At 40.1% G+C, this 25639-nt stretch overlaps 1 protein-coding gene across 3 annotated transcripts in view; it reads right to left on the bottom strand.

Annotated features, from left to right (window-relative positions):
* Window positions 1–25639, bottom strand: part of Slx4ip (SLX4 interacting protein) — a 175587-nt gene that overhangs the window by 94293 nt on the left and 55655 nt on the right. The gene's annotated exons all lie outside the window — the stretch shown is intronic.

Raw genomic sequence — 25639 nt, 5'->3', positions numbered from 1 at the left:
TGGCTTAAGTAAGCAGGCAGGCTAACGGAGCCCAGAACGAAGCCAAAAAAGACAGTTTTTTATAATGTGCTGAACTAAAACAGACACTAAAAATGCTGCGTTAGGGCCCTGCTCTTAGTTTTGTTTTTTTCCAAGTAAACCACATGTTTATTTTGAACATTCAAATTTACAAAAACAGAGTACAAGTGACAGCCATTTGTCCTTTTTTGAACACAGAATTCTCATTGTTCTTCCCAGAAACTAAAGTGTGTGTGTGTGTGTGTGTGTGTGTGTGTGTGTGTGTGTGTGTGTGTGTGTGTGTGTGAGAGAGAGAGAGAGAGAGAGAGAGAGGGAGAGAGAGAGAGGGAGAGAGAGAGAGAGAGAGAGAGAGAGAGAGAGAGAGAGAGAGAGAGAGAGAGTATGTGTAGGTGTGTGGGAATATTAATCTATGGAGGCCAGACATGGATGATTGACATCAGGATAATCCTCTTTCAAACAGCCAAAAGTAAGTTTTTATTATAAAGAAATCATAAATCATTGCAGTAATAGATGTATTAGCCCTGATTTAAACATTAACTAGTGTATAACATGTAACGGCACAGCATTCTATTACTTTATACAGTTTCTATATTTCATATATCAGTTAAAAAATGAATTTAAAAATAAAGAAATAATCAGATTGAAGATAGGGCTTCTCTTCCAGAGGACCAAAGTTCAAATTCCAGGACCCATGTCAGGCAGCTCACAACTGCCTGTACCTCCAACACCAGGGGATCTGACACCTTTTTCTGGCCTCCCCCAAAATCTGTATTCATATACACATACCCCCACACAGACACATACATACACATAATTAAAAATGAAATATTTTTTAAAAAGGAAATGATCCACAAAATGGAAGAAAATATATATCAATCAAATATATGACCAGAGTATACAAAGGACCTTTAAAAGTCAACAAATAAGAGATAAATAACCTAATTTTAAAACAGGCATAAAAGTTCAACAGGCATTTCTCTGAAGAACTAACCAATGTCCAGTACCAAAACATCACTGCTATCAAAAAATAAAAATTAAAAACATGACATACTATGTCATATCACCAAGATGTAAACAAGACAGACAAAAAAAAAACAAAAACGAACTTTGGAAAAATTAGAATCCTCATATTTTCCCTGCTAGTAAGAAAGTAAAACAGTTTAGCCACTATGAAAACAGCTCAACATTTTAAATCCTCAAAAAGCTAAACAGAGTCACCACATGACTTGGGAATTCTATCTCCAGGTTATACGCACAAGACAGATGAAAACTAGGGAAATGAAAATTTGTAAAATGTTCAGAGCAGCATTAGCCACAATACTCCTGGCATGGAAACAACCCAACTTCCCACTGTGAATACATAAAAGGTAGTATATCCTTATAAGTAATACTATTTGATCACACAGAGGAATGAATACTGATAGGAACTACAGTATGGACAGACCTTGAAAACACATTGCCACGTGAAAGAAACCACACAGAAGATCTTCTATCGTTTTGTTTACATGAACTTTTCAAATTGGCAAACTTAGAGACAAAGTGTAGATGAATTAGGAATGGTGGCTAGGATGAGAGGAGGAATGAGTATGGAGCTTCTTTTACAGATGATAAAAATGGTCTAAAATCAGATTGTGGTGATGGATGAACAGCCCCATGAACATACTGAAAGCTAGTGAACTGTGTACTTTATATGGAAAAGGTGTATGGCATATATTTATATCACAATAAAACTGTTTTCAGAGGACTATAAGATGAAGTCCTTACCCTGATATAAATAGCTGTAAAATTTCATCTCACAGTATACTTATCAGGTATATTTTATCATATACTTATTATACTTAATACAGTATTTCTGTTTTTAAAAGATCTCCAATACATTGATTTTATTGCATTGAACCCACATAAGAAAATATAAAAAAAGTTATTAAAATGTCATATAGGGGGACTCTAAAAAGAAGAACTAATTAAAAATTTGCAAATTTTAATACAGGATACACAATGATTAAGCGTTCAGGGTTTGTAATATCTGTAATAGTGCCTAATCACTTCTTCCTAACTAGAACGTTACGTTCAGTCTTCAGTACTATTAAGTACAATTAGATACTACATTATTTGTGTAAATAAAGCTAAATAAAGTGGACTTTGGGGGTATTACCAGGAAAAAAAAAAAGAAAATATAACAAGCAGGAAAAGGCATAAAACCACACATAGTACACCATCTTTTTATGGCCAGGGCCAATCCTCTGCAACAGAGGCATCAACATAGGCAACACAGTCTTTACTGGAAAAGCTTCAGTGCTGCTAAGAGAATGGCCGGCCGTCTGTGTGTCCAGATGAATTTCCAGGAGAAAAGCAACAATGTCCTTTTAATTAACTTTTTCCTAACATTCTTAGCAAGCATGCCTTATTAACTGAATATTTATTTTTCTAACAGAACTCTTAATTGTTAAAGTATTCATTCTTGTTTTGTGTCTTAGTCACTGTTCTATTGCTGGAAGAGGTTCTATTACCAAGGCAACTCTTATAAAAGGAAACATTTAATTGGGGGCTCGCTTACAGTTTCAGAGGTGTAGTCCATTATCATTGTGGCAGGGAGCATGGCAGCATGCATGCAGGGCGCTGGAGCAGTAGCTGGAAGCTACATCCTCATTAGTAGGCAAAGAGAAAGACTGGACCTGGAATAGGCTTTTGAAACCTCAAAGCCCACCCACCCCCATCCCCACCCCGTGACACATTTCCTCAAACAAGGCCATATCCACTCCAACAAGGCCACACCTCCTAATCCTTATATTCCTCTCAAACAGTTCCTGTAGCATGAATCTTAAAAGTTCTTATTAATAAAATCAAACCTGAGCCAGGTATTGGGGCGAACATTGGAAGATCAGAGAGACAGAACAGGCCATAGCTAGCTCACCTAGCCAGATCCTCAGCTGATCCTGTTTCCTCAGACTGGAGGCTCTGAGTCCTCATCCAGAATGGGTCTCAGTTGAACTGCTGCTGCTCAAAACCTAAAAGCTTAACCAGCCAAATGCTTCTAGTTTCTGGTCCTCACACCTTAGATACCTTTCTGCTTTCTACCACCACTCCCTGGGATTAAAGGCTCACTTTCTGGGATTAAAGGCGTGAGTCACCATGCTTGGCTGTATCCTTTAACACGTGGATTTCTGCCTCTGGAATGCTAGGATTAAAGGCGTGTGCTACCACTGCCTATCCTAAGTATCTAGTGGCTTTTCTGTTCTCTGACCCCAGATAAGTTTATTAGGGTACACAATATTTTGGGGAACACAATACCACCACAAGTTCCACTGCATGGTGACCAAGTATTCAAATATATGAGCCTATGAGGGCTTTATCCAAACTACCATAGTTTGCTTTTTACCTTAAAAACAAAATTTCCCTCTTTAAGACATTTGAACACAATCTTTTCTCTTGTAGAAGCTGAATTGGTAATGACCTGGAAAAGTAGGAAGACTTGCTTAGAATTATACTGATTATATGCTGACAAAGCCCTATCTAGGAGTACCAGTCTGCTCACTTGTCAGCATCTTCAGAGGCAGCAGCCTCTGTTAGCAGGGATCAAGGACTTCCTTAATACTACCTAAACTTACTCCTCACATCTACTCCATGAAACAGGCCAATATTACCTGCCCCAATCTCTCAATGACAAATGGAAGGACTGCATGGTTAACAAATAGCCCTACAGTCAAGAAGCTCAGAAGTGAGCTAGGAGTTCTTACAAGCCTGTCCATCCACCCGCCACCAGAAAAGGAATTTCAAACCAACAGACTATGCCCACTTCCATAAAGCAAGCATATTTCCTCTCTTTTAATAAATGTTGCCATTTACATTGATAACACACTGGAAAACTCACTCACACATCATCTTTATTAGAATACCCTGCTCAACCTCAGACTTGCATAGAGCTCTGGCCTCTGCAGTTTCCAAGTTTGAATCTGGTCCTTCCTTGTGTATCTCTGCATTTCCAGGAATGATGTCTCAATACATGCTGTAACATGGATACCACATCAGCCTGGTCCTTGACCATGCTGTGATTCACAAGCATAGCTTCCAGCACCAGAGGGCAGGTATTACAGAGACCCAGAAACAGATAATGGCATTAAGTTGAAAGAAAAGACTGACTTAAAATCATTCACAAATTCTGAAGCTTTTTCAAACACAAAAACCTGACCACTTAAAATGATCTGAATGGACAAACAGCTCCTTTCAAGCTCTTTCAAACACAACACGCTCTCAGTTAGCAGTTGCCTACACAATAATCCTGACCTGAAAATAAGTACATTAACTACTGAATAGACTGAAATGAAAAAAAAAAAAGGAGGCTTCTCCGAGCATCAATGCCATATTTGGACCCTGGGATGTAAAACACAGACCAAATTATGGGCCACTTTAGAACAAAGCTGTAACTATCCACACATTTTTCATTCTGCTAAAAGGAAAGATGAATGAAAGCCAGTGGAGATAACTAAAGTCACTTCGAGATTTTCTTTGCTAATACCAGTAAATTCCTTCTTAGAAAGCAAGGCTTTTTTGTTTTTCTTTTTAGGACACTCACTGTCATTAGATGCTTGCATCACTGCTGTCCTTAAATGGAGCGAGCTGCTTGTTGCTGAAACTATCTTGATGAAGAAGGTCAGAGAGGAACAGACCTGTTTATTGTAAAGCATCCTGGAAGGGACATGTGCAAACAAACCCACTCTTCAGAGGCAGAATGCCCTCCTGGGTGCAGCCAACGTGCAGTAACTTCTCCAACAGGCCCCAGAGCCAGCTCCTAAGCCTTACATGAAAACTAGCCTTGTTTGGGGGTCGTACCTTCGCTTTGCTCAGTAATGGTTTATCGATGATAGTCAACGGCCTGCTATTTTCTCTGAACGAGAAAACTAAACTTCCCTCAAAGAATAAAAACTGGCCCAGTATTTACAATTTGTGTGTGTTAATCATGTTAAAGGCAATACTAGACCAGATACTACGGCCTAGTACACTATGCCAGACAAAAACAACATCAAGAATCAAGACAGAGAGATGATTACATAGCAAAATCAATGCAAAGCCTTTGTTTTCTCGAAAATATCAGTTTTATAACAGTATTCTAATACCTACCATGTAAACCATACTTCTGGTGATATATGCAATTTTTTAAGTTTTCAACTAAAAAAGTATTTAAATTTTAAAGTTATCATCAAAGTACAGTGCTAGTGGGCTGATGGACTAGGTTTATGTCATGAATTTTATCCAGAAGACATCATTTCCTTGCAAATGCTTGAAAAATATCAGTTTCCTAAGTCCTTAGTGTATTCACGTTGTAACTCCAAGTGTTTTGACTGGATTATGTTTGGAGCAAGGAGCCAACCGTACTTGAAATAGGCCAAACAAAGTAAAACGGGTTATTGCGCTAATGGACTCATCCTTGTTTTAACTACTTCTTTCTGAGTTTCAGACAGCAACTGCATTGCTTCAAATGCACACCTGTTTCACCGGAGAAGAACTCTGGAAAACATTCAACTTAAAAATAAATGTGAGTTCAATTTAACACAAAACACATTGTCCTTCAAAATTTTGCCTTCAATACTGCATGTTCTATTTCCTATAATACTTCAAAAAGGACCAAATTCAAACAGTTCACATTCCCAATCAAAGAACAAGGTCCTGAAGCCAGAGACCTGTGTTCCAAGAGTGGTTTAGCTGCCAACCCTACTCATGACTGCTTAGCCTGACACGCAGCAGATACACCAGAACCCTGTGACGCTTCTCACCTCAAAAAGTATTAGACTGCAAAAAAATGTTCAATGCTAGGTCAGTGATCATCATAGTTTTACTGTCTCTTTCAACACAGAAACGACTGGAAGGAGATGCTACTTGTTTGCCGGCTTATGAACCTCCAGTCCCTCAAAGCTGTTTCCAAGAATTTCTCTCAATTTGATGCAAGTTAACTTGACATGAAGAAACACGCTTTTCTTTTTTTTTTTTTAAACCACATTAAGGCTCCCATGTGGCCCATTAAAAGTGTTTGGGATTATTAGTACAGTTATTAAATGTTTAATGCATTATGCAGAGGGGGATCTTGCCGTGCTCCGAGAACTTGAACTTCGTCTGTTCGGACTGGAATGCTCAAACATGAAAGCTAACTGTTTGCAGATTTTTGCACTTGGTGCCCTAACATCAGTTAAAATGTGGAGTACAAGAGGAAAGAATTTAGCCAAGAGCTTAACAGAACAGAGAAAGAAGTTGGGGCAAGAGTCAGGCAAACAGGAAACATCCTCTCGCTTGTCTTGGTGCCAGAATGAACTCAGACAGTTGTCCTGGGGCAATGCTCAGAATCTGGGAAAACACACCAGCTAGAATGTACCTTGAAGGGTATACGCTGAAGAGCTTGGCTGGGAGAGCTACCCACTCATTCCACTTCCAGGAGGAGTTTGTAACCAAAGCTACGGGCACCTTTCTCTGCACTTTTCACTGAGTGAGGAGTTGGCAAGAGCTCTACATGACTGTCCTCACTGTGGCTAGGGTCACTGCTTTGGAAACCATACAAAAAAATACCACCCACAAATAATCAGAGCCATGGAAATTATTTTTAAAGATTTCCTTTTGGCACAGGTTTATCTAACACAGGCAACTCCCAATGGAAATTAGATACAAGCTGGTATTCTCTTTAAATCACTGAGTTAGAAAGATGAGAAAGCAATAAGGGTCCTGAATTAGTGTGGGCTGCTCTCCCTGCACTGGCTTCATTAGAAGGCACAGGTATCCCAGGAAAATGTGTACCTCAATGGACAGGCAGATGTACGCTGAACACAGACTTCTTCACTGTGCGGCAGAGGGTTTGTGGGTAGGAGGAAGACCTGGTGCTCCCGTCTTCCACGCCCTGTAGCCTAGCCAGCAAACCTCTGAGCTAACCAGAGCCTACACCCGCTCCTTAAGCCCTGTGATCCCTTAAATCTGTGGATGATAGACACACCTGACATATTCATGCTCCTCTTGGGCCTTGAAGCTCAATTCAACCAAAAGGCCTTCGACTTTGTTACTCCTTTGCTTCCACAGAAAGGTCCTACCTAACAGCCACCCTCTGCAATGTTTATGTCTAAGAGGGGTATAGAAGAAGGCAGTAGCAATCACCTCTGGCACTTCAACCTGTCTTCTAGTTGCATGTGACTGAGTTGTTAAATCCAATGACTTTATAATAATTGAAGGTAGGCTGTAGAGACAGACAGTCCAGAACTACAACCAAATCTAATTGTTTTGATTGCCTAGGTAAATTTCATGTGATAAAACATATAAAGCCCTTCGTATAAAGGGCATTTAAACATATATAAACCATATGAAGTCCACAGCAGGGACTACCAAAAAGATGAACGACGGACACTGTGGGAGGTCTCTGTTCTCCCTCCCTGAATTTCTTCTACTGTTGGGTTCTCTTATAAATTATCTATTGAAAGGTCACCTGAAACAGCAGCCTTGACTGTTACAATAAGCCAGAGTTTCTAGTTCATCTTTGTCTCATTAAGAACTTTCAAGTATTATAACAATACAGTGATAATACATTCATTTGCTGAGCAACACAGTTTTGGAATGGAAAAGGTATAATTATTAAATAATCATGCAAAAACAAAAAAGACTGTCCTACTTAGCACCCTTTTGTAAAATTTTCATCATCAATAATAACACTACTAAGAACAAACTACGGTCACGGTCATAACCCTGCTCTTGCCTGTTTGTGCAAATAAGATCTTATTAGGACACAGGCATGCTAAATTTTTTGCATCCTATTTATGTTTGGTTCCATGGAATAATTGCAGGATTGAAGGATTTTGTTGTCCTTGTTTATTTTGGTTTTTCTAGGGATTTGTTGTTGTTGTTGTTTTATCTTGAGAGACAGGATCTTTATACAAAGTCCAGGCTAGTCTCACAGTCCTCATAATATAAGCAAGGACTATACGACCTGCTTTATCTGAAAACATTTGCTAGCCCCCAAGGAAGTTCTCTAAGTAATCTAGAGACAATCTTCCATTCTTAGAGTCTCAGATTCTCCAACAAAAAAGAAAAGAAAAAAAAGCGGAGGGTTTACTTCTATTGCTAAGCATAAATTTTCACTTTTTGACAATTTCATATTTAAAATGAAACTAAAATTTACCAAAGTATAGCTTCCCCAAGGGCACCACATTTTCTGTCAAGTGAGAAAGGATTCAAAAAGGAAGGAAAAGCTGGGTGCAATGTTTAGAGCACGTGTGTGGAGTCTCCGGAAGAACTCAACTACTTAGATGGGAGAAGAAAAGACCAAATTGGGAAAGACAAAACTGTGGTTGCAGCAGGCAGCAAAGCTGTCACATGAGGAGCATGAGTCAGCACAGCAGTGACTTGGTGCTGACTCTGCAGGCCACCTACCTACCAGCAGACCTCCACCTGCTCTATGGAGAGCTGGACAAGGAACTCCTTCCCAACAGTGAGGGGACAGGCATTATGAGAAAGCCACTTTCCAGCTGCCACTTGTATTAATCACTGACACTGTGGCTATGAAGGAGCAGGTGAACACAACCTGACAAATTTAAAATAGCTTAAGGAGCCAGATGTGGTGACTCAGTCCACAATCTTAACACTGGGAAGGCTGATCGCCAAGACTTCAAGGCCAGTCTGAGCTACAGAGTGAGAGCTTGTCTAAAAAGCCAATACCAACACCAAAAACAGCTCAATGTAGGTTTCAGGGAAGATGTCCGTTCAGTATAAAACCTCACCTTCCTGCCACCTGGTCACCAGGTATGTGAGTCAGCTTTCCGTCACTGTGACCACGTCTCCAAGATAAATCAAGTGAAAGGGGAAACGTTTGTTTGGACTCACAATTCCAGTGGATTCATTCCACAAACATTTGACCCAGTTGGTTCGGTCCTGTTTGCTAAGGCAGAACATCAGGAAGCCCATGGTAGAGCAAGTCTACTCACTTCATGGTGCTCAGGAAGGTAGGGGCGCGGGGTGGACACCAGGGGGAGTGAGAGCTTGTGTTCATAACAGTCCCTGCTCTAGAAACCATTAAGGTGTCAATCCACAAATGGATTCATCTAGTCAGGAGGTAGGATCATCTGATCCAGTCACCTCTAAGGACTGCTACAATGAGTACCAAACCTTCACCATGGGTTTCTGAGAAACATTTAAGATCCAAACAGAACATCAGATGAGCACATGTAGTTCAACACCTCAGATGCATGTTTATTCCCACCAATATCCCCAGAAGCTTTACGACCCTGTGGCTGGAAGGAGGCAGAAGAGACTGAAAAAGTCTGACACATGTTCCGGTGTTTTGTTTTTATTTGTTCCTCAGAGACTCTGATTAAGAAAGTTGTATCACAGGGAAATAAGATAAAGCAGATTAAATAGATCTTTCCAGACTGTGGAAACAACGTATTGCAAACATTTTAAGTTTTGAAGACTCATCAGCAACTCAAAACAGTAAGAAAACAAACTGGTTCCCTTTTGTCAGCAAGGTAAACAAAGGGACAAAAACATGGCATAATTCCAGAGTTGTGTGATGAGTGCACCTGGGAAGCAGCCAGAGGTTCTGCTTCAAACAACAGACACAGTGGTTTTGGATGACAGGATCCTGCTGAGGTACACTGTGCCCAATTCAAGCTGGGTCCATTCATGCTGGCCCATTAATAATTTGCCTGGTGCCCGAGGAGCTCCCTCTCACTGTAGCCTGCCTTATCATTGGGAGAGCTAGGCAAGCTCTAACAGGCAGGCTCTGTGCTGACACTGGCAGGCAAGGAAGACAGTCACTGCATAACGGGGCTGAAGCCTGAGCTACAGCAATCCAGCTCAAAAGATAAATATGACCACAATATGTAGTTCTCATGACTCACGATATTTTAAGGGGATGAGGGCCATTAGTTCAAAGTCTAAATATAAATCAAGAGCCTGCCCCCCACCCCCCTCAGCAGGAGAGGAGAAAACATGGGCTTGCTGTGGCAAATAGCTAGGACACTAAAAAGCCATTGAGGTTGTGAGTGCAATAAATGGATAAATGTACATTGTTCTTGTTGCTTTCTGTTACTGTGATAAACATCATAAGCAAAAGCACAATGGGGAGGAAAGGATTTACTTCAGCTTACACTTACAGGTCACAACCCATCACTGAGAGAAGTCAGGGCAGGAACTCAAGGCATGAGCCTGGAGCAGAAACCATGGTGGATTGCTGCGTACCGGCTTATTCCTTGGCTCATTCCTTAGCTCACCTTTTTATACAGTCCAGGCCTAATTGCCTTGGGCTGCTGCTATGCACAGTGGCTAGGTCCTCTCACATCAATCTTCAATCAAGACAATCACAAGCCAATCCGATTGAGGCAAGTCTTCAACTGAGATTCCCTCTTCCCAAGAGACTCTAGGTTTACATCAAGTTAACAACAACAACAAAAGACTATAAATGGACTAATGAATTATCAATATGAAATGGCTTTTCACATACATATTGAATCCCAGATGCCATCCAGTTCAAGACCTCACCTGTCATTAAAAAGATGCATTTTCCAGTACATAACATAAAGTTCTTGGCATGGTGTTTCAATTAGTCTAATGGTGATTTCTCACTTTTGCAAATAAGAACATTAAGGCTCAAAAAATGTCACTTAGCCAAGGTCTCACACCCAAAGAGCCAAAAAAAAAAAAAAAAAAAAAAATGAGAACACACCCTGTCAACTCAATCTTTTTGATCACCTTGCTATACAACCTTCAAGTGCTGCAACCCTCAGCCGGAGGGATGGGGTGGGGTGGGGGAAGTAAAGTGGGGAAGGAAAGGATTCATTTTTTTCCTAAGACATCCATTCCTCATGCCATCTTCACATCCAGCCATGACGAGATCAAATCCCAGTTCATACGACGACTTGCTGAGAGAGAGGGAGTGTGACAGCATCAGGGAGGAGGACAGCGGAGGGATGAAGAAGATGCATCAGGGTGGGAGGAGAGCGGAGGGATGAAGGAGATGACTAGGAGGAAGCAGCACCTCAGGTGCATGTGGAGGACTGCAGCACGAAGAGGGAGAGGACCAGTCCCCAGGCTCCTTTCTGAAAGGAGACATAGGAATATACACCCTCAGTGTTAGCAGTGGTTCTGATGGGAGGAAAAAGAGGATACATGATGAAGCAAAGGAGCCTGGATGCTTCAGGAGCAAGTGATGCCTCTGTGCCCCTAACATACCCGACCACCCCATTCTCAGTACCACCAAAGTGCTGTACTGACCTGCAGTGATATTTTATCTGTGTATCCCAATAAAGTTTATCAGAGGATCAAAAAGCCAGCCACTATCGTAAACATAGAAGTCAGGCAATGGTAGCACATGTTTTTAATCCTATCACTCGGAAAGCAGTGATCTGTCTGGATCTCTGTGAGTTCAAGACCACAACACTGGGAACAGTGCCAGGCATGGTGGTACATACCTTTAATCCCAGCACTAACCATAAAGGTCTGGAAGTGTGTACAGACAGACAGGAAGTGACAGAGCTGGGCAGGAAGAAGTGATGTAGCTGGGCGGAGATAGGAAATGAGTTGGCAGAATAGAAAGGCATATAGGTGTGGGTATACAGGAAGTAGGTCTCTTTTTGGAAATAGCAGAGTTGGTGAGGTAAGGTTAGCTATGGCTTTTCCTATTCCTCTGATCTCTCAGGTTTTAACCCTGATATCTGGCTCTGGGTTTTTTATTTAATAAGACCTTCTAAGATTCGTGTTGCACTGACCCCTCCCAATACTTTCCCCTGCCTCTTATCAGCAGTTTCTAGAAAAAAAAAGGACAGGAGGAGGACACCAGGGTACAAAGTTCTAGAGATTTCTCAAGCCCAGTGCCACATCTGTCTTCTCTACCCATTCATCTTCTGCCACTTCCAAGATCTCTACTGTGCATCCTAGCAACAGACAGCTGCTGTGCAGCAATACTCCCAAGGCCAGTGCTCTTCATGAGTGTGTGAGCTGTGTGCAGGTTAAACAGAAGGTGGATGGATGATCTGGGCTTTGACCCATCAGGTTTAGGTATAAATTCCAATTCAACCAGTGCTAGGTGAGTTACAGTGGCCTCCTCAGGAAAATATCGATAATGGTTCTAATCTTTATATCATGTAGCTATAGCAAAGAGTCAAGAAGGTGCAGCTGCTAGAACCAGTATTTTCCAGCACAGAATGGACAGACAGCAACTGCAACTGTCTCTGCTCTTTTCTTCTCACTTATTAAGTGAGGTGGCCTGGCCTGGCATGACACAGGGTACAATCTTCTCCCTCCCGCCCAGTACTTTTGTTAACTTTCTTTCTTCCAATGCTTCAAATGGATGCCAGACAAACTGTATGAGGACAAAGATTATGTTTCAAGTACTCACTGGCTTATAGCAACAATCATTTACTCTTTTGAAAAGGAAATAGAATATTTACTTAACTATACTGCATTTCTTACTTTTTACACATGCCTGCTTTAGATAATGTTTCAAAATTAGGGTCAAAACAGTCAGTATCCTTGTCAATAATTTCATTATAAATAATTCTGTACATATATAATTTTGTTCTACTTGAGTCAAATGAAATTCTATTTAATTTTACTCTATTAATATCGTCATGTCAAAATTTACTCATTAGTTCAATGACTTTTACTCCACCATCTCCAATTTTTAATTATTATTAATAATGCTCAAATGAACATCTTTCAGTAAGATGTTCAATCACTGGAAGGTTCTGATACTTTTTAAAAAGATTTGCTTTTAAATCTATTTTATGTGTATGGGTATAGCAGGCCCACAGCAAGGCTGCCTCTAACCCTGGGAAAGTAATGAAGAATGGTAATTTAAAACCTTTAACGTTGGGACTTGAAGAGATGGCTCAGTTGTTAAGAGCACTGGCTGTTCTTCCAGCGGCCCTGAGTTCAATTCCCAATACTGTCTATAACTGCAGTCCCATGGGATCCCATGCCCTCTTCTGATGTGCAGACATGCATGCAGACAAAACACCCAAATACATAAAATAAATAAGTCTTAAAAAAATTAATTTTTATGTAGATACAGGTGTGAGTATGGCTTAAAGGAGAGTGTGTATCTCTAGTTCTTAAATGTATACATAGAGAAAACTAAATTTTAACACTGGAAAAGTGGCTCAGCGGGTAAAAGCACTTACTTCGCATGCCTGACAACCTGTGCTCAATCTAAGTCCCATGGTGGAAGAAGAGAGCCAACTCCTGGAAGTTGTCTTTTGGCCTTCAGAGTGCCCTGGCACATACACACTTGCACTCACACACATGCATATAGATACAAAGAGTAATAAACAAATAAAATTTTTAAGATGAAACAGAAGTTTTAAAAACTAGAAGCAAATATCCCAAAATGCTAACTACTACATAACCTGGATAGTTAATACAAAGGTAGTGGCATGGTACTCTTCAGATTTTGTTATTGTATTTTCCAAATATCTGAAAAGATAAGGGACTCATGTCTCCCCAGTCATACCACCAAATCATTTGTACATATGGCCATCCTTTCAAACAGTGCAATCATGTCTACTTTTTGATACATGCATCCCACTACCAGAATTGCATAGTGAAAGAAGCAGGCTGATGTCTGTCTCCCTGCAGCATTTGCGTGCATGTTCAGCTTTTCCTGCATCGTTTTCTCCTCTGACATCTTGTGAGAAGACCGAGTAGAAGAGAGCATCACTTTATGAGTGGTTTCACCCAGGGCAGAGCCCCACCCCGACATCACAACTTCACTAACATGACCCTCCCTCTCCCACCTCATTTTCTCTCCTTTTCCACCCTTAGGACCTTTGGTCTTATGGTTCCTCTACCTGGAACATCAGATTGCTCATATAATAAGTTCCTGGTAACTTCTGGATGTCAGTTCAAATTATCATGACCACATCAGACGACTTCCCGAACATCCTCAATCACACAACTCAAGAGCTTTTCAAGCTGATTTACTCATCTGGGAGAGTCCCCTACTTACCTTCCCTTATCTCCACCCCACCCAACTTGTCTCCTCACTTTTCAAACACACTGGTCTCCTATAGGTTTAGAACCAAGGAGATGGTGTGCAGCTAACTCTCTCACCTCTTCAGGTCCTCTCAGTGAGGTCCTACTGGTTGTCCTACTTAACTTCTCCTGAAATCTCCTGCCATCTCTCCCTCAATAGTAGCTGTGTGAGGTGAGAGAGCTGGTAAATACAACTGATAATGAAAGCATCTCAATGAGTACTGAACATACATAATGGTTATTTGTTAATTGTGCCTTTATAAATTGGATAGATAAAAACAGAATCAAAACCAATCAGCTTCCCCTATGCCACTCTTGATACAGTTCACCTGCTTTACTTTTCTTGCTAGGCAAGACTTGCCACCTACCAACCTCCATCATCTGAGCATTTGTTTTGGTTACTGCTCATAGCCTATCTCCTTACTCCAGCGTGAGTCCCATTAAGGGAAGAAATGTATGCTTTGTTCACCAACCTGAGGGTCTTAACAGTGTCTCAGGAAACATTTGATATGGAATAGACCCACTTCCTAGCAATTGCCAGTAGCCTCTGGCTTGCTTCCCTGATTGCTAATTTACTACCTGTTTTCCTCCAGATGACCATAGAGTGGGAACAAGCAAGAAGAGAAAACTGCCCATTTACTCCACATACTCAGCAGGTAGTAACAAATCCAACACATCTTGGGATGTGTGCCACAGATACCTCAAAGACCCCACAGGGCTGGGTCTGATGTGGGGCCAAGAAGGAGGACCACAGCACTTGAACTCCGTTTCCTTCTGATTCTCTGAAAGAATATTAGTCATCTGTAAAAGAATCACTATTTACCTAGCATAATTACAATGCTAAGAAAATGTATTTCATTTATTTTGTACTCCACATTTGGAAGTCTGCTTCAGACTGTAATTGCAGCCTAAATCCCAGTAGTAAACAAACCAGCTTGCATTTTATATGTTACCATGAGGCTCTCTCTCCAGGTTTGCTCTTCAGAGCCAAGGAAATGTTGACACAGTTGCACACCAAGTTTCAACATGCTGATCATGTTAAAATAGTGCACAAGAAATATTTTTCCACTTTATAAAAAGCCAGACTGTTTACATGCTTAAGTGGCCAGAGACTTTGCTATCTGTGTGTGGTCCTGAAGTTTCAATATCATAACCCTGAGTACAAAGTGAGGCAGCATGCAACACACTTGGCCATGAAGTTCCACAACCAAACTGGGAATCAAGATGTTACCACAGGAGAACTCACAAACAGGCAGGTTTAAAGTGGGTGGGGGTGGAGAATGCCGTCTTTATTTTAATACAGTTTGGGAGAAAAAATAATTGAAAAAGCTTGGTTATGTGTATGTGTACTTGTGTAGCAATGCATATTATTAAGTAGAGAAACAAGAAGGAGAGAGAGAACAGGAAGGGCTGACAAGGTTTTCAGCCTGTAGGTTTCTTACAAAATTACAGAAATATGCCAAGCACAGTCAGTGTTCAGTAACTCCAAGCCCAGAGTCATGTGGTAGAAAAAATCTACAAAACAGTTCCTGAGCACAGTTCTTAAAGACAAACAGGAGAACAACAGGAGGCTTTACTTCAACTTGGCCAGTGGCTCAACACAGGCCACGGGCACCCTCCCAGAAAGCGCCAACAGAGCAGAGGCCCCAAGTTCACAGCCAGGCCAAAGGAGAAGACAGGCCCCATCTTCTGTGTCTTTGCCATTTTCCAAGCAGCACCGCTTTTGGCTGACAAGTTAGTGTTTCTTCAAGCTCGAAATAGAATTTACACAGAAGTTCCACCCTGTCCAGACAAGATAGAAGTGACAAGAGACCTCACAGAAAGAAAAATTATCTACATCCGTGTAACTGAAGACATGTCCACATTCCCAGAGTCTAGAGTTTAATGCTTGGGACAGTCTCTAGATTCTGGGCTGTTTGCACTTATCATTCCTCAAAGTCCCAAATGCTTCAGGTTAGTGAGCATTGCTGGTTCTCACGGTTTTAATGGCTTTCAATTTGAAGGACCTTCATAGTACTCTGTGTGTAAACAAAAAAATAAATCTCGTAATGTGGGCAGGTTCATGCTGCAACGTGAGATGACCTTTCCCTTTTGGTTGCCAAATGCACACACTGTTACTCTCAGTTGACCGAATAAGTGAAAGAATGGTACTTCAGTAAATTTTTTTCCTGGCATTATTACTTTTTCCTCCTACAGTTTCTTTTACAGAGTCTTCTGTGGCTATAGGTCAGAAGAGTTTTCCCGTTGCTATGAGAACAGTGTAAATAAGTGAACTTTAAAATTCACTTTGGGGGTAAGGAGCCGCCATACTTCCGGCTACCTAAGCCCTGCTGGATGTGTATTGCATACTCTTCCCTGCAGGAATAGAGCAAGGCCATCTAACATGACCTCCTCCATCACGGCTGCCATCTTTGGGGCCAGGAAAACCCCAGAAGCCTTGCAGAGGTCCTGTAACTGCTGGGATTTCTCCACAACTAGTAATAGCTTCTTGTGCTCAGAGAGAAACTTAAGATCAATGTTACATTTTCAAAGTACAGAAATGTTCCAGTCCCCAAGCCTCATCAAGTATCTGAAGTGTTCCCACTCCTAACACTGTCCCTGAGTACTGCAGTACTCCCACCCCGACACTGTCCCTGAGTACTGCAGTACTCCCACCCCTGATACTGTCCCTGAGTACTGCAGTACTCCTACCCCGACACTGTCCCTGAGTACTGCAATGCTCCCACCCCTGATACTGTCCCTGAGTACTGCAGTGCTCCCACCCCTGACACTGTCCCTGAGTACTGCAGTGCTCCCACCCCTGACACTGTCCCTGAGTACTGCAGTGCTCCCACCCCTGACACTGTCCCTGAGTACTGCAGTGCTCCCACCCCTGACACTGTCCCTGAGTACTGCAGTGCTCCCACCCCTGACACTGTCCCTGAGTACTGCAGTGCTCCCACCCCTGACACTGTCCCTGAGTACTGCAGTGCTCCCACCCCTGACACTGTCCCTGAGTACTGCTTACCATGAAGAACCCTGGAGACACCTTGGGAAGGACAGGATTGAAAGCCAGGTATAGCCTCTACATGTGGCAGATGTGGGTAACTTCCATGCCTTCTAAATTTGCCTCACTGGTGAACTTGGAGGGACCAGATGAGGGACCAGAGCAATTCCTTAAGTAGGGTGGTTCCTACTGTATTATCAAGGAATTCTCCATTCACAGTTAATCTCTCCATTCCTCTAGCACTACTGGGCTTCAGAGAGGAAGGAAAAAGAGGAGCACATGACTTTACTTAACCACACTCTAGAATTTGAGGACCCAAATCCCCAATTCTAGGACAAGCCAGTTAATAAAGCCAACAGTATTTAGGGAAGGTTAAAAGTACTTTCTACCCTTAACAAGCTATCTAGGCTCAAATTCAATGCCAAGGCCAAATCACAACAAAGATTACAAATTCATGAAATCTAAGCCAAATAACAATTTTGAAATGTTATTAGGACATATTAGTAAACACACCAAAGTCCCAAAATACACCAGAAATTGTTTTAGATACTAAGGACACACCAGTAAATAAATGAGATTAAAAAGGAGGAGGAGAAGGAGGAGGGAAAGAAGGAAGGGGAAAGGAAGGGAGGGGAGGGGAGGGAAGGGAAGGCAAGGCAAGGCAAGGGTAAAGGGGAGGGAAGGCAAGGGTAAGGGAAGGGAAATGGGAAGGGAAGGGGAGGGGAGGGGAAGAAAAAGAAAAACCCTGCCTTCGAGAAGTTTGTGCTATGATAAAGATGGAGGAGGGGAAGGTAAAATAGATGTCATGTTAGTAAACAGTTCGTGTGCACTGGAAAGGAACAAAGCAGAAACGAGAACAGGAAATGGTAGAGATGGCTCGGTCCAGGGGGTGGTCAAAGAAATGCTTCTGAGTAAAGATCACATGACAGGAAAGAAGGCATACTGTGAGCACCCTGGAGGAGTGTGACAAGCAGCAACAGCAAAGACAATGAGATGGAGGTGGAGTCTTCATGAATGGCAAGTAAGAAAGTCTTTGATAGTTCTGCCCACCAGTCTCTAGGACTAAGTACAGTGGCAGCCATCCACAGGACTAAGTGCAGTGGCAGCAGCCATCCACAGGACTAAGTGCAGTGGCAGCAGCCATCCACAGGACTAAGTGCATTGGCAGCCATCAAGAGGGAGTGAAACAAGGAGGCTTCTGTGGAGACTGAAGTATGTATGGTGAGGAGTCTGGCCACTGAAGTTAGGGTACTGCTGCAGTATAAATGCTTCATACTGCCCAGGTGTCAGCAAGTAGTTTGGTAAATGTGAACTGTCAGGGGTTACTTAAGTGAGGACAGATTTAATTCACGGATAAAAGTAGCCTCTCTTCAAAGCAGCTCCAGCTCCTTTATCACTTACTAGCATCATTGTTGAAAGGACTGATCTTAGGGGCTGAAAGAGAGTAAATGAAATTCAAATATAAATTGGAGTGATTTCCTCTGTAGCTTTAAAGGAGACCATTCTGTCCTAGCTAAGAGGACATCTGTGAAGTTAAGACAACTAGGAAAGACATGGTGGCTGCCTGTTCTCAATGTACTTCACAGAAACAGAAGCAGCAGGGTTGTGGATGTGAGTGTATGTAGGGAGAGCAAGAGAACAACTTAGTGGCTATCAATTCTGAAATCCACAGGACAAACTAAGACGCTGGAGATAAAAGAACTGTTGGTGTAAGCTTGGGCCTGAGGGCACTCAAAAGGCCAAACTCCTTTCTCGGGGTCCAAGCTTTAAGGCCGTCAGCTGACTGGAAGAAGATTATGTGCTTTACTCAAGAGACATAGTGTCTGGTCTGATTATGCTCCCCAGGCTGGTCTTAAACACCCAATCCTCAGGGTCATCATGCCTGGCTCTTAAATGTTCATTTCATATACATATGTATGTACCTTCTCAGCATCTCAACTGGAAGTAGGTCTAGATGAATAGCAACAGGATATAGTAGTCTAACAAAGTTCTTCCTGTTCAGAGAAGGCCACAAGGCAGCAATGCTTGTCTGTGTCTTGTCTTTTAGCACTTGTGCAAAAGACTGCTGTTCACCACTGTCATTATTACCATTGTTGTAGGACATTATTTTAAGATATGCTACATTTGTTTATGCTCTGGAACATTTGTTTAATGATGCAAAGATGTGTTGTATTCATTTAGGTTGCATTTGTTTAACTCTGTGAAGTTATGTTACTTTGCTGTTTAAAACACCTGATAGTCTAATAAAGAGCTGAACAGCCAAAAGCAATGCAAGAGAAAGGATTGGCAGGGCAGTCAGACAGAGAGAATACACAGGAGAAATCTGGGAGGAGCAAGAAGAAAGAAGAAGGAGCAAGAGAAAGAGGAGGAAGAAAGGGGCCAGCCACACAGCCACACAGCCAGCCACAGAGTAAGAGTGAAAGTAACACATACAGAAGTAAGAAAAGGAAAAAGTCTAGTTACAAAAGGTAGATGGGATGATTTAAAGTTAAGAAAAGCTGGCAAGCAACAAGCCAAGCTAAAGGCCGGTCATTTATAATTAAAAATAAGCTTCCCTGTGTGATTTATTTGGGAGCTGGGTAGTAGGCCCCCCAAAGACCAAAGAGCAAAAACGAACAACATCATTATAAACTTGCATGTTTCTGCTACAGAGCAACTATAATATCTTCACCTGTTTTGGTGACCATCAATGTAAGCAAATATAACCAAATTTGTGCTTTGTATGGAACTTTTCATGATTTATTTTTAGGTATAATTCACATATAAAAACCACCCATTGGTTTCATCCAACAGTATCAGGTCAGTGGAAAAGGAAGCTCTACCAAATGAACACCTGGTACTTATGCACAATCCTGGTGTAGACACAGCCTTTATCTACGCTGGCCTCAAACATTCTACATTTGATGTCTGAGTTCAGAAGCATCCTCACCAAGGACTTTATCTCAAAACAGTACTGGCTATAGAAGAAAATCCCAAAGTAAGAACACGGAGTATAAGGAGAAGCAAAGGATGTAATAATGGTAGGTCTTACAAACATATATTTTTCAGCTGATGGGAAAGAAAAAAGTCATAAACTTTGACAGATAATATCATAAATGCAAAGTCTTCTCTTTGCTTTTTGTTGGGGGGTAATTTTGTTTTCTTAGTTGAGATAAGGTCTGACTATATATATAGCAAGGTTGGCTTCAAACTCATGACCCTGTCAATTTTAAGTGAATATAAAGAATAATCTAGAACTGAATAAAGCAAGGTATGCATCTATGTGTCTGTTTCAAAACTAAATGTTATTTCCTAATCAAGATATTCACATTTTAATGATGAGTCACATTAAGGAGTAGAGATGGCTTACTATCTGAAGTATATACTTCATTTTTAGTTCTGATTCTCAGTGAGAACTTAGCATCTAATTGTTTATGTTCTTTTCTCTCACTTAGAAGAAAACAGGCAAGTGAGAACTGCAATTGTTATAGTCTAGACAGGGCAGCCAATGATAAAACTGTCTAAAGCAAAATTAAATATTGGATGATTTTCAAAAATAAATGGGTTTAATATGGACTTTTTAAAATTTGGATTCTGAGAACAATCCAAAACAGGATGTAATGGCAATACCAGTTGTGAATTCTGTCACAGAAATAAACTTGTTATAATTACTAAAGAATCTACAATCAACATAATACATAGGTCCTTATTCTGAAGCATCCCTCTGGTCCTATTAAAAAATTTGAAACCATCTACAAGCTACTGTAAGCATAAGATAAAACAAGGTTTAGAACTTAGAAAACTGAGCTGAGATACAGGTCAGTGATAAAAAGTGTTTGCCTGGTATTCCAAGGGTAAAATGAAATAATTCAGAAAGTCGTCTCAGGGCCCAGCAATGGATTTGAAGTTAGCAGGGGACAAGGGAATACCAAGTACTTGGTAAATATCAACAGCCAATTCATTTTGTGCAAGTTGTTTAATGTTTAAGCAAGATGTGCTTAGTCTAGTTACATTATAGAAAGAACAGAAACACTGAATAACAAGAGTCTGTTGAAAATTTTGTGCACTAAATACATGTGAGAGATAGCTCTGTAGACAACGTGACCCAATTCTCATTCTGAGTTTCTCCCTAGCCTCCTCCCAGCTACAGATAGTAAATAACACAGCTCTGGACCACAAAATAGATGTCTCTTGGCTAGTGTTCCTTTTCTAACAAAAGGGGACTTCTTAATGTATATATCTCTTCTCCCATTTGCCCTTTCCCAACCTCTTCCTGCCTGGTACACAGATGTGCTATCTGAAAGTTAAATGGCCAGTCTGTAGTCATGAAACAAAACAAAGAGGCAAAGTCCATGGGTTAAGGGATGACAAGCTGAAAGACAGAGCCGAGTTGCTAATGGTAGGTCCTCCTCCAGATTTTATACTCTATAAGAGAAATAACATCTGTTAGGCTTGTGGTTCTCAGGATGACTTTTCTTCTGCTTATAATCTTAGTTATACAATGAAATGAAAATATTATTCTAAAGTACTAGAATAATTGCACATGAATTAAACCAGAAGAGGGACTTCAGCATAGCAGGAAATACAAAACATTTGGGTGAAATCAGAATACAGGAAAGGCACACACACACATCAAACAAAATATATACTATAATAAAAAAGAATGTTGTTTTATTACTACTTGCAATAAGTGCAACCTATGAATAAGTATAGATTATTACACTATGCAAATAAATTAATAGATAGATGATAGATAGATAGATAGATAGATAGATAGATAGATAGATAGATAGATAGAAGAATCCATTGTTCTAAAGATGATAAATGGGAAAACAAATGCCTAACAAATTTTAATCAAAAAAGGTTCAAATCCATGAAAAGGTTTCATGTCACTAAGAATAAACACCTGATAATATAAACAGAAAATTTGATTAAGATGGTAATCATGAACTTAGATTTAGCAGACCAACTTTCAGAAACAGGAAGCAAAACTGATAAAATGTAATAAAAATGACATATAACTAGAAAAATTGTCAGAAGCTTAGAAATCAGATAAACTACTTAATGGCAAGCAGACAAATATTAATCTGACAATAACATGGAATCTTGAATTTAATACATAGAGAATGTAAAATTATTTCAATTATACAATGACTACTGATCGAAAAAGAAACCTGACAGGGCTAGAAAATAGCTTAGCAGTTAGGAACACTTGCTTCTCTTCCAGAGGCCCCAAGTTCCAGTCTTGGCACCTGAGTCAGGTGACTCTCAACTGCCTGGAACTCCAGCCCCAGGGTATCAGATGCCCACTTCTAGCTTCCAAAGGCACCCTCTATCATAGCATACATACACAGACACACATATATACACATATATAAGAACTAAAATAAATTAAAACTTAAAACTGACCACATACCAGGTCAGAAAGGAAACTTCAACAAATCACCTAACATACATTTAAGTAGGCACTTAAATTAAAAAGTGTCGAATCTTTGTTTTGTTTTGTTTTGTTTATCTTGCAGTGTTGGGGATCAAATTTCAAGGCATGCCCATGTTAGCCAAGTATTCTACCAATGAACATTTCCAGCCACCAAAATGTCCTTAAAATGTACTTAAGAAATTTAAGATATGACCCTAAATAAATCAAAGAGGGATTAACAGTACAATCACAGAATATTTATAAATGAACTATGATGAAAGAATATTAAAACTTATCATACTGAGTGAGTATAGTTTTACAGGCATATGGATTTATTATTTTAAGTTAACAAATAAATATTGAACATATTTATGGGGTACAATAGGATATTTTGATGTAAAAAGGTGAATAAGTGAATCAAGCTAACTGTCATTCCGTAGCCATGGTATATGCCAGTATTTGTAGCAAAATATCTGAAATTCATTCCCATAAAGTCTGAAATGTATTTATTCATAACTTTAATACCATCTGTACAAAAGACATCAAAAATGTATTTCTATCTGAAACTTTGTATTTTATTACTATTTTCTAATTCTTTATCCTTCCCACCCTTTTCTGAGTGTATTTTCTGTAATACAAAATAGAAAAGAAAATGAACTCACTCAGTGTACAATAGACTAAAGGAAAGAAATCAAGGTAGACAGACAGATCACAGGGGGAAAGGAGAAGCAAGAGGAAAAGAAGACGAAAGCAGAAATTAAATAAAGGAACGATCCTGGTTCATTAGAAAAAAAATCTATGAATCAGAAAAACTCCCATCCCAGATAAATAATACTACATAAAAGGAAGGCATAACCTTAAATGTTTGGTTTTTGATTTTTTTTTTAAATCAGGAAAAAATTACAGCTCTTCTACTATCATTTGAAATATATTTGTATACATGAATGAAACTGATGGTTATGAAGAAAAGTATTAATTACTAACAAAGACTCAGGAGGAATATTAAAATACAAACCAATATTGTTGAAGAAACTGAAAAATTAGATCCTATGTTCTCATTCTCTACCAGCTTAGGCGATTTCACAGGAAATATTCAGTTACAAGCTATTATTAATACTTAGAAGGGGATGATTTGTCTTCTTTAATGAGACTAGAGACAAAAATGTCCATTAAAAAGACATAGAAACACAAACAATAAAGCTCATTCATAAAAATAGCTTTAATAATTCTAAATTCTAATACTAGAAAATTACAGTAATGTTTATTTCCAGGAATACAAGGACTAACAAAAGCAGAACATTTACACAGATAACACACCATAAAAGACGTAGAAAACAGGACAAGGTCTGGCGGCAAATAACTGTAATCCCAGCACTCGGGAGGCTAAAGTAGGAGGATCGTAAGTTCAAAGACAGCCTGGGCTACAAAGAGAGTCTTGGTCTTAAAACAAAAACAAAACAAAAAAACAGAAAGAAAGAAAACGAAAGAAAAAAGAAAGAAAAGGAAAGAAAAATGAAAAAAATAAAATGGATACTTAAGAGTTGAACGAAAAAGCAATCTAATTAGTTTATGATGACATGTAAAGAGATGAAAGACAAAAACAATTTATAAGTTGTCAGGCCTGGTGACATACACCTTTAATCCCAACACTTGGGAAACAGGCAGGCAGATTTCTGGCCAGTCTCGTCTACAGAGTGAGTTCCGGGACAAACCAGGGCTACACAGCGAATCCCTGTCTTGAAATAAATAAGATAACTCAATGAAAAAGCAATCAAAAGAGTTTATGATGGCATGTGAAGAGATGAAAGACAAAAACAATATGTAAGTCATCAGGCCCAGGAAGGAGGGAAGAAAGGGGCTGGAGAGATGTCGAGATGACACAGTGGAAAAGTGCTTACTGCTCTTCCGGAGGATCCAAGTTCAGTTCCCAGTACCTATGTCTTGTGGATCAAACCATCTGCAACTCCAGCTTTAGGGAACCTGACACCTTCTTTTGAATTCAGTGGGTAACTGCACTTATATGCTCATATCCACACAGTGACACATTCAGGTAATTCATAATTAAAAACAATAAAAATAAATCTCGCAAAAGAATATGTAAGTCAAGTATATCTATGTCTACTGGCATAATAAGACAGAAAAGCACTGCATATCTGTGGGGAAGAGTACGTTATTTGGGGACAACTAGTTCTCTTTGGGACAATTGGCTCTCTACATGGCATTAAATAAAAGCAGACACAAATGTGAAGCCATGTACATACTAAACAGCTGTCCTCCTGGATCTGTGGGAATGGGATCCAGGACCACCTGAGGATATCAAAGCCCACACATGATCAGGTCCTCATAGGAAATGGATAGTTTTGCATATAATACTTACAACTGCAAACACAATATAAAGGGGCTATTTTTCTGCACTGTTCAGGAAATGAGGCCAAGAAAAGAATATATGTAACACAGACAATTTTTCTCAAATATTTTTGAGAAATATTTTTTCTCAAAATGCTAAATCCAGGAAAAACTTACAGATATGGAGAATTGGCTAGATGTACATTAAATATCACATATAGATGACAAAATTAATGAAAAATTTCAAAGCTGGACATGATGTCACATGTCTGTGATCCCAGCACTCAGGAGATAGAGAAGGAACAATCACACATTTGAGATCAAATCTCAAAGAAAGAAAGGGGCAAAACAGGGTTTCAGTAGAAGAGATACATTTAGGATTTGGGTTAGACAGATTTTTTTTTTTTTCAGTTAAACTTAAAAAGCACAAACCATAAAAGACTGGTAAACCAGATATTAAACTTTAAAATTTGTTCACAATAAGCATACCACAGACAAAGTAAAAACCCGAGTCACCAGCTAGGATTTTTGTAGTGGGAGCTGTTTGAGCCATGCCCTGAAGCACCACCCCTAGTGAGGTGGCAGGTAACTGCTACACCTACTTTGAGGAACATGCCCCTGGGGCATGGCCGCTGGGGAACCCTTAAGACCTGGGATACACACTCTCACTTCTCATATCTTCTTGTCTACTAGAGCCAGTTCTTTCTCAGCTTCAGATGATAATTCTCTTGGACTATTTAAGTCCTTGTCCCCTTTTGGGGTATTAGGCAAATTTACTAGTCCAAATTTAGGTATTCCAATGATAGCCTGTAAGTTGGAAATGTTTCCTAACATTTTTTGAAAATCATTAAGAGTCTGCAATCGATCACTCCTCAGTTGTACCTTTTGGGGTCTAATTT

Source organism: Peromyscus californicus, unplaced genomic scaffold, assembly GCF_007827085.1.
Source record: "Peromyscus californicus insignis strain IS unplaced genomic scaffold, ASM782708v3 Scaffold_7__1_contigs__length_154581171, whole genome shotgun sequence".
NCBI classification, from domain to species: domain Eukaryota; kingdom Metazoa; phylum Chordata; class Mammalia; order Rodentia; family Cricetidae; genus Peromyscus; species Peromyscus californicus.
Note: the sequence above shows the minus strand (reverse complement) of the source record. Positions and strands in the feature narration are given on the sequence as shown.